We start from the raw sequence: 12,300 nt of genomic DNA, 5'->3' as shown, positions 1-12,300 counted from the left end.
CTGACATTTCTCAGTCTTCGAAGTTCTTGAGAAGATTTGTAGTTCAGGTTGTGGATCAGATTGTCGGTTTGCTCACTCAGCTGGCAAGTTTGTTTGCAGACATTCTGTCACCATGCTATGTAACATCAGCAATGTGCCTCTGGTGCGTTGGTGTTCTGTCCCGCTTGCTCTTTATGTGTCCCGGTGTGTGGTATCATTTCTAGTCTTGTTTCTTAGTTTTTGGTATATAGGATCTAACTCTTTATGTTTGTTAATGGAGTTCTGGTTTGAGTGCCAGGCTTCCAGTAACTCCTGTGCATGTCTTTGTTTGGCTTGTCCTAGGATGGATAAATTGTCCCAGTCAAATTGATGCCCTCCTTTGTCCATGTGTGCGGACGCAAGTGATAGTTGATCATGTCTCTTGATGGCTAGTTGGCATTCATATACCCTGATGGCTAGTTTTCTTCCAGTTTGCCCTATGTAATGTTTCTGGCAGTCTTTACATGGTAGAACACTAGCTATCAGGGTACACAAACACCAACTAGTCACATATTGTCCAGATTTACCAGATTGTACCTCACAGATGTATAAGGTTTGAATCTTGGAATATAATAGTACAGTAAGAGGCCGGTCATGCTGGTCGATCTATCTAATTAGCTCCACTCCCCTTGCTCTTCATGATAGTCAAAATATACAAATAACTCCCTTTCTAGTTTTTATCCAATTGCCTTTTAGTAATTATTATTGAAAGTGCTTCCATTAGCCTTTCCAGTAGTCTATTCCAGATCATACCAACCTGCTGTGTAATTTTGTTTTAATCATGTTACCTCCAATTCTTTTGTCACTTACCTTACGTTGGTGACTTTTGTTGTCTGACCTTTCAGCCATTGGAAACAGTTTCTCCTTAACTTGCTATCAAGACCCTTCATGATTTGAATACTTGTCGCAAATCTTCTTTAATCTTTTCTGCTCTAAGGTGAATAAATGCTATTTACTGAGTCGCTTCACATAACGTTTGGTCCTATTCTAGTAAAACTCTAAAAAACCATGGCATTCTTCCAAATTAGCTGCAATATTCCTGCTGGGGCCAAACCAGTGTTTTTTAAAGGTTCAAACTTAAAATAGAAAATACTTTACATGCCACTGTTTCCTTTAATATTTTTGGAGTGTGCAGGCAATTTCTTACAATAACCCCTTTACATTTTTATGTTGTAGCGTACACATGGTCATTTATAGGGCCTGACTCATGCGTGATCTGCATGGGGTCTTGTGCATTGCCACACAACTGTACAACTGTGTGGTTCAGAAGGTACATTGGTCCCAGCACTAATCCCTAGGGGATGCCACTGCACATGTCAATCCAGCCTGAAAACCAACCTTAGATCACTCATGGTGCTCTCCTTTGCGTCCCTTATCAATTTTATATCAGTGGTGCTATTACTACTGTAATCTGAAGGGATTTGATTTTGGTTCACCATTTGATGGATGACATCCACAAAATTCATCTGCAATATCCTCATCAACCCTGCCTTTTATTTCACCACCAACTCATCCAAGTTGGTCAAATGATTTGTGGTGCTACCTTTAACTTTGTGAACTCAAACATTTGTATTTGCTCCATTTTCTCCCTAAATGTCTCTTGAAATGCTTCCCATCATTGACTATGAGCCTGATTGACCAACAATTTTAGGGTTGATACCTCTCTCTCTTTTTGAGTAGTGGTGTGCATTTGCAATTCGCTCGTCCTCCTGTCTTTGTGGAGGATTCAAAAGCTTGTGGTCAGAGTTTCCACATTATTGTATTTACTTCCCTCAACAAACTAGAATACATCCCAACTAAGTCCATGACTGGCTGAGAGATACCAATCTCTGCTTTATTTTTATTTTGTCTAGTGTCTAATTAATTGTCTAATTTTGTCTACCATATTGTATTTCATTGAAATATTTACCGTATTCCCCGTATTGGTGAATGATGTATTATACATGTGTAATGTATTATAACTTGCTACTGGGGATAATTACAAGATTGCCATCTTTGAGATCCTGCTCTTTTAACTTCGTCCCCAGGGTCCCAAAATACTGTTTGCTGGACCTCAACTCTCTCCTTGCCTATGCCACTGATTTCAATATGGAGTCTAACCTTTTTGCTGAATGTTATATCGGTTAGAAATGATGCCCTTGACTCTGGCACTGTCAAAATAACTCATTATATAGGAGTCATGTTAATGACAGCTGAAACAATTGTCTGCCATCCTGAATAGCAAAACCCCTGTGACATCTACCTTTTTATGCCACTCTGTGACACCCATGCTAATATTTGAGACATAATCCTCAGGGGGCAGTTTTCTGTTGAGCAGGGCATTGTCAGCCCCTCATTAGCTTTGTAGTCACAAGAGATCACAGTAAAGTCTCGACTTACCTCATCCTCCCTCTTTAAATGACTGTAGTTTGAAGTCTCTTTTGCATCTATAGGTATGACAATCCATGGATCTCTCTCTCTCCAGACAACCACATAATTTATACCTGCAGCCATTTTTCGCCATATCAGATCTCTTTCAAAAATCACATCTTGGAATTACAAATAACAAATGTCTACACTATTTTGGAGTTCTGATCTGTCGTCATGTTACTGCTTACTAACCTTTTGAACTCTGGCTGTGGAGTGACCAGAAATGTGCAATCTTGGTAAAGCTTAACCTCCTGTATGCGCTGCAGAAATGTCATGTTGTCTTGAAGCTGGATGCAATTCCTGCACATGTTATCCACTGTACATGAAGAGATTCCAAGTTCACACATAGTTCAGAAATTACAAGCCATAGATTTCAACTATTCCTACATCTTGCTAAAAATCCATCTATTTTATGTCCCTTCTACCATATATATTCTAGTTTAGTATTCCCTTAATTACATTTATTATTTATCTTTACCAGATTTTTATCTCACACGATTTGTATCCCTTTATTGGGCTGACAAGATGAAAGCAACATTCGCACCAGTCAACTGCTGGGTAATGCCCATCATCAGTTAACATGCATCTAACAATTGCCCCATGATATTCATTAGCATTACTGTTGCTGAATCCCTCACTATCAACATGCTGGGAATTACCATTGATAAGAAATTGAACTGGACTCACCATATAATTACAGTGACCACAACAGCAGGTTAGGGATTAGGAATCCTGCAGTGAGTAACTCATCTCCTGACTCTCCGAAGCCTGTCCACCATCTATAAAACAGAAGTCAGGACTGTGATGGAATGATCCCACATGCCTGGATAAATGTAGCTCCAACAATACTCAAATAGTTTGACACCATCCAGGACAAGTAACCCACTTGATTGGCAAGACATCCACAAGTAAAAAGTGAGGTCTGCAGATGCTGGAGATCAGAGCTGAAAATGTGTTGCTGGTTAAAGCGCAGCAGGTCAGGCAGCATCCAAGGAACAAGAAATTCGATGTTTCGGGCATAAGCCCTTCATCAGGAATTCCTGATGAAGGGCTTATGCCCGAAACGTCGAATTTCCTGTTCCTTGGATGAAGACATCCACAAGTGTTCATTCCCTCCACCATTGATGCTCAGTATCAAAAGTGTGTACCACTTACAAAATGCAGTGTAGAAATTCACCAAAATGTCCTTAGCATCTTTCAAACCTATGGCCATTACCATTCAGAAGGTCAAAGGCAGCAGATACATGGAACACCACCACCTGCAAATTCCCCTCAAAGCCACTCACCATTCTGATTTGGAAATGTATCAGCTTTTGTTCAGTGTTGCTGGGTCAAAATGTTGAAACTCCCTCCCTCACAGTATTGTGGTTATCCCGAAAGCGAATGGACTGCAGTGGTTCAAGAAAGCAGCTCATCCACACCTTCTCACTGTGTGAAGAACTTTTTGTTATCAGCTCATAAATTACTTTTTATTGTGTGTACTGATGGCCCTTAACCGATTCCCAATATTTTAACTAAATAAACGTTAAAATAATCCTTTTTTAAACTGCTATGCACATGTATTATCTGAAGTATTAATTTGGAATATCATTGATGGGACATCTTAGACTTATTAGAAAAAGTCATTTGCAAAGCAAAGCAGACTGACTGAAGCAAAGAAAAATGTTGTATTTCCAAATAACACCAGTTGTTTGCCTGGAGCTATTTCAGACAAAGTCACGTGGCCCTGTTTACAGGTATAATAAAGCTACTGGATTGGAACAGTCAGAAAGATAACCTGCCTGGAGCAACAGCATTTGGTACATTTCTCTCATCTCTTTTATCTTTCTCTGAACCCCAACTCACCAAAGTATTTATGTTGAAAACTGATGGAAGGCCTCATCACTGCAAGTGAAGGATACATACAGGAGAATTTGAAACTCATACCACTATCTCTAGAAAAGTAACTTCAGCCAGCTACAACTGATCCAGGAAGACTTTGCAGTGTTGACAGCTCATGAGCAAAGTAACATTGGCTACAGACCAACATTTGGACATACTGTAAATAATTCATTTTCTTGGATTTAACTGTTACTTAGCCAGAACTTATAAATAACAATTGCAGAGTTTTTGTATTATTTTCCCCAGACTTGGTGATTGTGTGCATATTGACATGATTTGTTGTCAAGAAGAGTGGTTGGATATTTTTGCACATGTCAAGCTTTGAAAATCATCTTTACATGAGATTGAGTAAGTTCTTTATTTGTTACTGAAGGAACCTGTATGATTTGTTTCTGAATGTGCTAAGTTCTATACAGCCTGATATATATTATATATTTATGTTTACAATTGGCAACATCGCCTCCCTTTTGTCTCTCAGCCTTTTATTTATAACCAGTAGAGGAATGGGATCAGAAAACAAATTGGTACACTGTCTAGAACAATGTCATTTACTACCTTGTACTGTACATCTGTGTCATATCATCCCTTAGATCATTCCTTCCCAGTATGAAAAGTTCAAATTTCTCCTGTCTTCTCATATAACACAGGTCCTGGCATCAGGGGTCAGATTTATGATCCCTCCAGGGAATTTGCTGTGAATCTGTGGAATACTTGAGCACGAAGTCTGCTTCAACCTTTTGGTCTCATTCAAATTCATTCTCATTTATTTCAACATCCATGGATAATGCTTTAGTCCAATCCTCCTCCAAATGCCCAATGGTTTCTATTTGTTTGCATTCAATTTTGTCTTTCATGTTTACTTCACTCACATATTTTAATTTGTTCTGGAATTTCAATTCCATTGGCTTCCTGATATTGGCATCACCTTCAAATTTGACTAATTTGCAAATGAGTTTCGGAATCTACACCAAGAAGTTAAATTAGCAGTGTCAATTGTCTCACGTTGAGTGCTAATGTATCCCATTGAGTGCTTTTCCTTATGCTGATATTATACTTGTAACTAGTACCCATTGTTTTCTGCCAGTCATTACTAATTCAGGTGTAAATGTTACCTTCAGTTTTGAGTGTAATTAGTCATGCTGTATGTGGAACATTATCAAATACATTTTGGAAAACCTGGAGGGGTTTATCCGAGTCAATAGGGATTGACACATTCTCAAAACAGTTAAGCAGCTTGATCAGACAGGACCAACCTCAACAACATCCATCAGATCACCCTTTTTAACCCTGGGTATTACATTAGCCAGTCTTCAGTTTATTGGTCCAGGGTCCATTAACTTCTTCAGGATGATTGTTAGTGACTCACACATCTCATCACTAGCTTTTCTTAACACTCTGGGATAAAAGAACATCTTATTGTTGTGCACCAGGCCAAGTTCTTCAGGCTATAATATTTTAAGCCAATGAATCCAGTTTGATTTCGGAAGCTGAAAGCTATAGCTAAAGAAACTGGAAACCCAAATATTGTAACTTATAGTTTTAGTGGATTTTTGCATTAATCAGTTACTGGGCACTTTACATCTTCTAAACAGACCCTTTTGTAAAAAAAAACTGATCCTCTCACTAAGCGAAAACTATACTTAGAAACAGAAAGCTAGAACAAGTGTGACAGGGAAAGCAGATTTCAGGTATTAGATGTGGGTGGCTAGATGTGTGGGTGAGTGTGTAGTTAATAAGCTTACCTCAGGCGTCTGTTCTAACATTATGTATATGTGTACGTGTTAACATGACTTTAAGAGCACCCAGTGCATTTTTTGTTAAAGTGGAACACAACATTAATTAGCATTATAGATTCCAACGGGCTCTGAGAAGCTTTGCATTGACTCTGTCATATATCATTTAATGCAAGACAATTCTCATTTCAACATGAAGGCACTCATAGTGGCCTTTTACATAGCTGTGCTGATATAATGGCCTGGACATTTACCAGGACACATTAGATATACAGTACAGGGAGGTAGAAACTGAGTTTCAGGCAGGAAATCTGCAGATTTGTCTTTTCACTGCATAGCAGTGAGTTTAACTCCACAGTAACAGGTCCTGTGCCCAGAAGTCAGCATTATTGATGGATTTGGCTTTTTTTGGAGCAGAGATCATGCCACTGCAGCCCACAGGACCAGTTAACCAAGATATATAATCCCTGGAGGCATTTAGTGGAGTGTGGGGAGGGTGTGGTTATGGAAAGGGAGAGGCTGTTGATCCTGATAGGACTTGTTTTGAGACATTCAGTTTCTCCTATAAGAAAGGCCAAACCCATGTTGGGCAAGAGGTCTCTATCCCCGACATATGGGTTTTTGCTACTGAATAGGAGTGAGGGCAGTTTGGGAGTGGCTGTTTCGGGTCCTGGCACAGGAGTACTTCTGCTTCTCTTGGCTTACATGTTATGGTTGCAAAGGCATCAGCTGTTGCTCAAATGTTGTCCTCCACTTGCTTTTGCTGCCAGGTTTACTGAAGACTGAGAAGCCCATCTTCCCAGACTAAAACCAGCAAAACAGATTAAATCAGAGGATGTCACCCCCATTAGCACATTTAAAATGCCAGCCCAGTTCTTGGGAATGGACTGCCTGCCTCCATTAAATCTGAAAGTTGCTGTGTTGATTCCCGAAGCAATCAGAAGTTATTCATGATTAAACCTCTCTATTCCCATCCTCATGCTCACACCCATGTTAAAATTTCCCACTGTGTTTCTATGTTTAAATCTACCCCTACAGAAGGAGTTGCTGCTGGAGTTTGATAATCAATTCCTGATCACCACAGTAAATATATGAACATAACCATTTTTGAAAAATGTTACCATTACAAGTTTCATTTGTGCATTTCCCCTAAAATCAAATTAAAGACAAACACATTTTCTCCCAGCACCTATCACAGGGTTGTATTTATGATATTGCAATATGACTTCCTAACTCTAACCTGTTAACTGTTAATCTCTTTGCTTGTTCTTTGTTTTTCCATGAAACACCTAACCATTGTGATGTCTTGCTACAGCTGATAAAGAAAGGGAGAATTAAAACATAAACCTTTAGTTTATGTAAAAGAGTAAATGAGTGAGGAAGGGGAAAAACACATTTTCTTTAACACCTAATGCTGTGCCCATGCTCTATCAGTGGTACTTCACCCCAAGATCTTAGTCATCTGGACAATACCTATCCATGGAATTGTCAGTCCGACATCCAGATATCTATCTATAAAAACAAAATACTGCGGATGGTGGAAATCTGAATAACTAACGAGAAGTATTAGAGAAACTCAGCAGGTCTTGTTGCATTCATGGAGGGAGAAACAAGGTTGGTATTTTGAGTCTGATATGTCTTTTCTTCATTTTGAATAATTTGATTGATTTTACTTTCTCATTATCACATATACTGAGATACAGTGAAAAGTATTGTTTTGCATGCTATCAGGCAAATTATATCATACATAAGTGCAATAGGGTAATATAAATGCAGAATACAGAATATGATGCCACAGCTACAGAGAAGGTGCAGAGAAAAATCAACTTTAGTGTGTGGGAGGTCTATTCAAAAGTCTAATAACAGCAAGGAAGAAGCAGTTCTTGAATCTGTTGGTATGTGTTTTTAAACTTTTCTATCTTCTGTCTGATGGGAGAAAGTGTAACAAAGGTGGGAGAGGTCTTTGATTATGTTGGCTGCGTTCACAAAGCAGCAGGAAGTATAGATGGAGTCAATGGAAGGAAAGCTGATTTGCGAGATGCTGTGTTCACACTCTCTGTAATTTCTTTTGGTTTTGAGCAGAGCAGTTGCATACCAAGCTGTGACGTATCTGGCTAGGATACTTTCTATGGTGCATCTATAAAAATTGGTAAGAGTCATTATGGACATGCCGGATTTCCTTACGCTTCTGAGAAAGTAGAGGCATTGGTGTGCTTTCTTAACCTTAGGGTCAACGTGGATTGACCAGGACAGATTGTTGATGATCTTTACTCCTACAAATTTAAAGCTCTTGAGCATCTTCATTTTAGCACCATTGATACAGAGAGGAGTGTGCCCTCGGGTCTGGTTCCTCAATGACCAGCTTCTTCATTTTGCTGACTTTGAGGGAGAGATTGTTGTCTTTACACCATGTCACTCAGCACTCCATCTCAATCCTGAACTGACTCATATCAAACTGGAAGAATTAGCTCTGTTTCTCTGTCCACTCATGCTGCCAGACCTGTTGAGTTTTGCCAGCACTTCTTGTTTTTATTTCAGATATTTTTCCCTGCCTTAAATAAGAGTCTAATCTCAAATTATCATAGAATTGAAATGAGAACCACTAAGGCCAATAATATCTGACAATTGACCAAATACAATTTTGGAATTAATTTAGTTTTCTTTCTATTTTTATATACTTGTTGCAAATAATCCAATGCAGTTTTGTTCTTCCAGGGCTTGAACACAAAAGCCAAGATTGACCCTTCAGTGGAGGACTGCACTGTCTGAGGAGCCACCTTTCAGATGAGATCATAGGATCCCTACAGGTGAAGTAGTTCATTTGGCCCATCAAGCCCATATTGACCCTCTGAAGACCATCCTACCTGCTACCCTAAATTTCCCATGGCTAATCCACCTATCCTGGACACGATCAGCAATTTAGCATGTCTGATCCATCTACCCTGCACATAAAGTCATAGTGTCATAGAGATTTACAGCTTGGAAACAGACACTTCGGCCCAATCCGTCCATGCCGACCAGATATCCCAACCCAATCTAGTCCCACCTGCCAGCACTCGGCCCATATCCCTCAAAACCCTTCCTATTCATATACCCATCCAAATGCCTTTTAAATGTTGCAATTGTACCAGCCTCCACCACTTCCTCCGGCAGCTTATTCCATAAATGTACCACCCTCTGTGGCCCCTTAGGACTCTGTTATATCTTTCCCCTCTCACCCTAAATCTATGCCCTCTAGTTCTGGACTCCCCAACCCCAGGGAAAAGACTTTGCTTATTTACCCTATCCATGCCCCTCATAATTTTGTAAACCTCTATAAGGTCACCCCTCAGCCTCTGACGCTCCAGGGAAAACAGCCCCAGCCTGCTCAGCCTCTCCCTGTAGCTCAAATCCTCCAACCCTGGCAACATCCTTGTAAATCTTTTCTGAACCCTTTCAAGTTTCACAACATCTTTCCGGTAGGAAGGAGACCAGAATTGCACGCAATATTCCAACAGTGGCCTATCCAATGTCCTGTACAGCCGCAACATGACCTCCCAACTTCTGTACTCAATACTCTGACCAATAAAAGAAAACATACCAAACACCTTCTTCACTATCCTATCGACCGGCAACTCCACTTTCAAGGAGCTATGAACCTGCACTCCAAAGTCTCTTTGTTCAGCAACACTCCCTAGGGCTGTAGACTATGAGAGGAAACCAGAGCACCAGGAAGAAACCGATGCAAGACAGAAAGAGAACACAAACAGTCACCATAGGGTGGAATTGAACCAAGGTCCCTGGAGTTGTGAGGCAGGAGTGCTAATCACTGAACCTCTGTAATGTTAAATTGAACTGACTGTTGTCGTGGATATAAAAGATCTCTTGGCACCAGATCTATGGCAGTGTTTTCCTTGGTGTCCTGGAAAATATTTACCCCTCAATCAGTATTTCAATAAACGCATTCTCTGGTCATTATCACTGCACTGTTTATGAGTTTGCTGAGTGCCTACCAGTTGCTATATATCCTTCATTACAGAATAATTACTGTTCAAAAACTACTGGACTTGGAAATGTTCGGTCACGGTGAAAAGAACTTTTGTAAGACTTTTGTTTACAGTTAAACTCATTTCTTCTTGGATTTAAATTAAAGCTACATTTGAGGTATGGCATATTTGTGATCTTTCTTTATCTCAACATATCCTGATGAAACATCTAAATGATTAGGCATACAGTCTATCACTAGTGTTAAAGATTATGGGATTTAATCCAACCTGCTGCGCAAGAAAAGGACAGGATTGAGTATAGCACTGATTTTACCCCAGGCTTGTTTTGGATCTCCATCAGTGGAGAGTGACATTGACCTGGATGTAAAATCAGAATTCCATTTGATCTTGTGGAAATCGTTTTGGTAAGCGAGGTTAAAAATCACACACCCTACCTCACGTTAATTCTTAATTACTTCAGATAGCATTTTCAATACTTAGATTCAATTCAACTAAATTATTCAATTTACCTAACTTTTTGGATTACACAACAGTTTTGATTTGTTAAAGAAATGTGCGTTGACCTTGGTGTTCTTTGTTTTTATGTTGCAAAACAAGTTTATCACACATGCGAATAAGGGTCAGAGCAGTTTTGTCTTCACATCCTACGACTTAGGTGTAAGGATCTATCTAGGGCACAAGGTGACTGTGGTTCTTATTTACAATGGCAGCAAGTTTATTTGAGGGAAGAGGAGGGGTGGATACAAGAAAAGTTGCATCTAATATTTTGCAACTGAGAAACCAAAACTCTGACTGCTAAGTCATTGGATCATTGCCTATTTAACCATTTCCAATAGTGGGACTTTTCTTGTCCTAGGTCTTTACAATCATGCAATTTTCCAACCTATTTTATTCTTCACTGAACTGTACTCTCAAATCTGGAAGTCCATTCAACCCTTGCAGATCATATGTAATATCACTGAAAGTCCACGATATTTAAAACCAAATGAATCAATAGATCTACTATCAATATTCTCAGTTCATGCCACTATGAAATTGGAAGCTTAGGAAAATGATTAGATAGAAAGTGATGACCTATGAACAATCATTCTACTTAAGGTGAAGGTATGTGAACCACATCTAAATGTGTGTCCAGGTTTGGAGATGTGCCATAATGTGACTCAATATGAATAAGAAAAAAAAATCACCTCAATTAAACCTTTGCAGTAAAATCTTGTGGTTTATGCTGGCTGAATTTTGATCTGGTGTCCATTATTTCTCTATTTTAATGACCTTGTACACGTTCCTCAGCGAAACCTTTTCTGGAAATTTTTTCCACAGATTTCAATAAAAATGTTAATTCAAACTTAAAATTTACTCTCACTTTACAGTAAAGATGAAAGGACAGGCAATAGATAAGAAACACACTTGACTAGTTCTATGACAACAGCTGTTGTACATGGACATATTGAAACCAATCTGCAGTCACGTCATAATTCTGGATAAAAATTACTGATGATAGATAACCAGTATCATTCATCTCTGGGGAAGAAAATGTGAATTGAAAAGAGAAGAAAGTTTGAAGAACCACAATTAAAATGAATTTTCAATTAATTTCCCAGTAGACATAACCCTGCAGTATAGAATAGACTGTTTTCAACAGTGCAAATTGGTCAAATCTGCAGTAGATATCGAAAAGGGACAAGTGAAACATGAGGAGGGAGCCCAGAAATTGCAGAAGGGGATGGGCAAAATTTGTGAGTGGGCTGTGCAATGGCAAATTTAATTTAGTTAAGTCAAATTGTAAAGTATTGCGCATGGGAATAGAAAATGTGTGTCATATATTCTCCATGAATGGAACTGTAACAGCAAATGGTAGAATTGAGAGAAACCAATGATTCTGAGCAGAATCACCATTACACATGTCATACCAATGCCGAACAATCAACAAAACCAACAGGAGATTGAATTAACATGTTTATTTCAAAAGCAACATGTAGATGCTGGAAATCTAAAAGAAGAACAAAAATGCTTGGAAAACTCACCAGATCTGTAGCAAATGCAACTGAATTAAAACTTTAGGTCGTCAATTTGCTGAAAGGTCACAAACTGAAACAATAACTCCGCTGCTTTCACCACAGCTGCTGCCACACTTTACTGAATTGTTCCTGTGTTCACATTAGTTTATTTGTTTCATACCTTAACACACTATTTTTCCTAGCCCCTGTGGAAGATCAGTCATCAGTCTGTTGAACCACATTCTGATACTTCATCTGGCCAATAGGTTCTGCAAT

The sequence above is a fragment of the Hemiscyllium ocellatum genome, chromosome 10 (genome assembly GCF_020745735.1).
Source record: "Hemiscyllium ocellatum isolate sHemOce1 chromosome 10, sHemOce1.pat.X.cur, whole genome shotgun sequence".
In the NCBI taxonomy this organism is placed as follows: Eukaryota; Metazoa; Chordata; class Chondrichthyes; order Orectolobiformes; family Hemiscylliidae; genus Hemiscyllium; species Hemiscyllium ocellatum.
This window is presented reverse-complemented; position numbering follows the sequence as displayed.